The 5,362-nt window shown below is 41.0% G+C and overlaps 1 long non-coding RNA gene across 1 annotated transcript; it reads right to left on the reverse strand.

Moving 5' to 3' along the window:
* Nucleotides 1–478: 478 nt before the first annotated feature.
* On the reverse strand, nucleotides 479–5,074 carry LOC128423367 (uncharacterized). Its single transcript, XR_008332735.1, has 2 exons — nucleotides 5,008–5,074; nucleotides 479–740 (listed from the first exon to the last, which is right to left on the reverse strand). It is a non-coding gene; the product is annotated as an uncharacterized LOC128423367 (long non-coding RNA).
* Nucleotides 5,075–5,362: the final 288 nt, after the last annotated feature.

The raw sequence follows: 5,362 nt of genomic DNA on the forward strand, positions 1-5,362 counted from the left end.
AGATCACCCCGTCGCGGGGATTCGAACCGTCAACCTTCTGATTGGCAAGCCCTAGGCTCTGTGGTTTAACCCACAGCGCTACATGCATCCCATTAATCTTGTTATGAACATTCTAATTGAAAAGTTGAAAGGAAATAACACCAGCCAGCTTTCTTAAGGCACTCTATTCTTAGTGTAATGTGATTGAAATCTTTTGCCAGTGTGCCAATTTGTTGTTCACAAAAAACTAAAATAAAAAAAATGGCCATAGTTCTACTAGGATTATTTTTCTTATTCGCTTTTGTCTTCTCTGCCTGCCACATATCAGTATGAAAAGAAAGTGATAATTTTTTAAAAAATTATACATTTGGAGGACAGAAATGGCATGAATGTGACAATGGAAGCTTGGTTTGTGTTAACAGGAACATAATATCTTATCTGTTTATTGGGTTTTCAAGGTAAATTATAACTGTTCCAAAAGAAAAGGAGACAACATAAATCAATTTTCCAGTAATGCTACTTCTATATAATTAGAAAAAGAAAAAGGAAAAGGATTGTCACATTTACATTTTTCTTGCCTTGCTCCTGTTCTGTTAACATCAGAATGACAGTAAGAATTCTAATAAGTGAAGCTCCCAATTAAATTCACCCAAGACAGGAAAAGCAGCACCAACTGAATTTCTGCCTGCCATTAACGAAACTGGAACCCTGCAAGAGGAAAAGTGGCTCAGCTGTGCTTCTTCCACTTCTTGCCTGCTTACCTGTGGAGTCACAAAAGAGAAAAAGACAACTTATAGCTGCTTCTGGTATACTCACAGTGTTTTTATCAAAGAGAGGGGGAGGATCTGTGGGATAAACATATCCCATATATAAGTATCTCATATAAGCCACATGCTTATTGCGCAAAGGGGTTAATGCCATAGAGTAAGCTGTCATGCCAGGCTTAGGTATATCACTTCCCTTACCTTGGGAAGACCTAGGCAATCAAGCCTCTTGTTGCCCCTCATTCTACCTGAGAAGCTCAACATGTGAAGAGGTTTGAACTGGTTGCTCCAGCGAAGCTGCATGGCTCTCACAAGCCTCTGTTGAGTTCTTATACCAATAATCTAAGAACTTTTACTACTTTATAACTAAGCTAAGTTTTACTGCCTGTGCAACTTTTCTGACCGATCTGTGGAAAAGCACATGAAGTGGACCTTTGGAGAGTTTGTAAGTAAACCATTTTTAAAAAAACTTAACAAATGTGTAGTCTTTTCCTGTGCTAGGGGAAGAGGAAAAGTTGGAACTCACCCGGAAGGGCATATTTTAAAGGTCTAGTAGCCTATCTTTCCACAAATTTTGTGATTTGATTTTAAATCTCTGCAGAGATTCTCTCACGAAAGAGTATTTATGCCAAACCTGGATCTTTGCATCAAGAAACTCTCTATTTTTTCGCACCAACAAGAACTGCACAGAAAACCAAATGACGCAGAGTTTCCTATTAGGCCCCGAGGTTATCTGAGCCAAATGTTGTGGGAGACTTAAGCAAATTAAACATACTTTAAAAAGGAAAAGATGGCAGCACTCATGCCCTTCTGACCCACTTTATGTCAGGTGGTGACTCAGCTGTGGGTTGCCATCTACCTGTTGAAAACAAGTGGCACAGTGTGTCCAGGAAAAGGCATCTAACCCTTCACCTGAAATACTTTCCACAATTACAGTTTTAACACCCAAGTGTGGAAATGGACTTATAGGAATCTGCCTTGAAGGTATGAAGACAACTTCTTGCATGCATAAACTCCAGCTTCTCCCATCAGCAAATTTTATTGTTATTTTAGAGCGTTTGAAATGATAGATTTCCACTTTCCTTTTTCATACATACGGTAATTATTATGCGGACCAATAATGTTCCCTGAAGGAAAACCGCATATGAAAAGAACAGAGGTGGGGGTGGGGAAACTGGAACAACAGATGTCTTTCATCTATAGCTGACAATTATCTGAAGATTGGAGAACAGCAATTTTATAGCTGAAAGACTTTTCAGCTCACATTGCTGCAGGGCACACTGCTATAGCACCCCATACAGCATAAAATCCAGGCCCCATTTCACAGACTATTGTACCCCAAGGCTACCATATGAGTCTTGGATGTTTTCATGTATTGGATTAACATGACCATGCAATGTAAGCACAGCAAGGAATGAAACTTAGAAGAGGAACTGCACCGAGTTTCTGGGATTCTGCAGACAAAATTCTGTGAAACGCTCTTTAACATGTGCCAGTTATAGGAACAAGTCTTTTCTGAGGTGAAGTGGATCATCCAGATTGTTTATCATGAGCGCAAACCATAATTTTCTATTCTCATCCTTAACCCGCAATAAGAAAGCATGCAGTATAATGCAGGGTCACGTTGCAACAATTCAGACCAGATGTTCATGCTGTAATCTATACTAGCCCAACCATGGGCAGAGTGCTTGTGTGATGGACATTCATCTGAAAATTTCATTTAAAAGTAATTATGTTCTATATGCAGCTGTTTAAATAGATGCTTTGACTACACAGCTTATTTTTTCATTAGCTATAGATACATGGATACCTTACAGAATCCCTCATTCACTTATTGTCAGGCTATGTTTCAGTTCACTCTGTTTCCCCCTGAACTAGATTTATCTCATATTTAGTACAGAAAAAGAAAATGAGCCAAAATATGTGTCCAGTTAGTAGATATCCTTGGGTCCAGGACTGTTAACAGCAGAGTGAGAGTCACAAGAACAAGAGCAGGAATCTCCTCAACAAAAATAGAGAGTTCACATCCTTGGCAGGGCCAAAGCCACTGTCAGGTCAGTTGCTGAACTGGGTCAACACCAGTTGGACACAGCCCAGCAATTAATGGGGTTCTCTTTGGCTGCATAAGCTTTTCCTTCCTCTCTGTGAATTTGAACAATAAGACCCTATATTAAGGTTACCAGACATCCCCGTTTCCTGGGGACAGTCCCCGGATTTACAAATCCGTCCTCATACAAAATCCATTGAAGTTGAAAAGTATCCCCGGATTCACTGAAAAAAAATCTGGTAGCCTTACCCTATATAGACATGTAAATGAATCTGCTCAGAGTAGATAATGTGCTCATGTAACTGTGCACCTTCAAGTATCTGAGCCATGAGACCATTGTATATGCATGTTTATTTCTGATTTCATGATTCTTTGGATATTGGAAATGGAAAAAAAATGTTCAGAGGTCTGTGGTTTGTGGTTGCAGCAGTTACAGAAATTAGTGCCTTCAGGTTCTTAGAAACCCAAGGAAGGGTAACTAAAGTACTCCTAGAGAAGTTTATTTTGGTTTTCAATTTGTTAAAACCCACATTTTTGTTTGACAGGTCTAATTGGCACACATTTTTAGTTTTTATCACTAGGCTAGACATTGGATCACTCCTTTTCAATTAAGTATATGAAGTGCTTTGAAGATTAAAAGCACTGTGTATGTATTATTGTAATTATATGAAGAGACGAAGCCATTATATCAGTCATTATGGTCTGTAAAGCAATAAAGCTGCAGAAGCTTCTAAGAGTCTATATGTAATTCTAGTAGTCTGGTTGTCCAAGTCTACCACTTTTAACCTTATGACTTACTGTGGAGCTCATTAGAATCATCCTGAATAAATAAAATAGAACTCTCTTCACATTAGGCATCGTCATTTGAAACTGCATTATCTGATGTAGCTGTTTGCCTTCCAAATCTATGTCTTTACACTAATATGTTTCAATGCAACTATAAATAGCTGCCTAGCTATTTATAATAGCGGGTGGCGCTGTGGGTAAAACCTCAGCGCCTAGGACTTGCCGATCGCATGGTCGGCGGTTCGAATCCCCGCGGTGGGGTGCGCTCCCGTCGTTTGGTCCCAGCGCCTGCCAACCTAGCAGTTCGAAAGCACCCCGGGTGCAAGTAGATAAATAGGGACCGCTTACCAGCGGGAAGGTAAACGGCGTTCCGTGTGCTGCGCTGGCTCGCCAGATGCAGCTTGTCACGCTGGCCACGTGACCCGGAAGTGTCTGCGGACAGCACTGGCTCCCGGCCTCTAGAGTGAGATGAGCGCACAACCCTAGAGTCTGTCAAGACTGGCCCGTACGGGCAGAGGTACCTTTACCTTTACCTTTTTAGTTTATCTGAAGTTCTCATTATCCAAATGTTTGGGCCATCTTTGAGGGCACCAGGTTATAGCAGTATGCTCTGTTTATGAATTAAATATCCTGAAAAGTTGCCTTTAGAAAAGCTGGAGACATACTAAATTTGTGTGGGTATGTCTCCTTCCCATTTGGTATGCCTGCCTTTAATTATGTCTAGGAATTCATCTGCAGTGTAAACACTGGAGTGCAAAAAAAGAAAAAAAAAGAAGACAATGAGCATATTTGAGGAGGAAAAAAGGATTAAATCCTGTTACATTTTTAGACAACGATAGTATTCTGAACTTTTCCTTTTTGCTGGCTCATCAGTTAAGTTGTAGTCAAAGAAATTCTTGTGAGTCCTTGTTCTGCCTTATTTCTAAGGCTTGGGTTTGGAAAAAAACTCCCAAGGAATAAAAATAAACCAAATATAGACCATACAAAATAACATTTTAAATTAAAATGCCACCTACTCTTCATCTTTTCCATCATCTGTGGCAGAATAACCATTTCCATCTCAAACAAAAAATGGCTCCATTTCCAGAAGATAATCAACCAGATGCGTCTCTTAAGAGAAAGAGCTCTATGATTCTGGGACTTATGAGATTTTTGGAGGGCCAAAGAAGGTTTCTGGTGGGTGGTTGTATAATATTCCTGGGAAACCCCAATGTATCCCTTTTCATTGTTTGTGGATGCTTCCTCTTGATCCTCTCCTGGATCCTGTTTTCTTTCTCCCCCACTGTGCGAACTTAATCTATTAGGGATCCTGTGGCAAATGAATTTATATCCCCAAGCTATGTAACCAATCAGATTTGGCTACTTAGCAGTGTCGCTGAGGGCAAATGAAGCAGTACTGACGTCACCCAGGAGGGAGGAGGGAAAACATACCATGTCGAGGCAGCAGGCTGGTGCTCCTCCCGGACTCTGTCCTGTGGTGGTTTTATTGCCCGGCTGCACAATACAGAGTGACAAGAATGGTCATGTTGCTTAGTTGCCTCAGCGATGCCAGGAAACATTCTTTGCCTTGTGCCGAGCTGTGAGGATGGGCAATAAAACTGCCACAGTAGAGTTTGGGAACACAGGGTTGCCTTGACAACACAGGGTCCCATTCTCTGTGCTCCACACAGCAGCTGAACATTTTCACCCTGGTTTATGACCTGTTCCAAAACTTCTGGATGGGGATGACTTTTGCAGGGAGCAAAGGCGTTATCAAAATGCACCATTTGGGGGTCAGCTGTAGGGG

The sequence above is a fragment of the Podarcis raffonei genome, chromosome 11 (assembly GCF_027172205.1).
Source record: "Podarcis raffonei isolate rPodRaf1 chromosome 11, rPodRaf1.pri, whole genome shotgun sequence".
NCBI classification, from domain to species: Eukaryota; Metazoa; Chordata; class Lepidosauria; order Squamata; family Lacertidae; genus Podarcis; species Podarcis raffonei.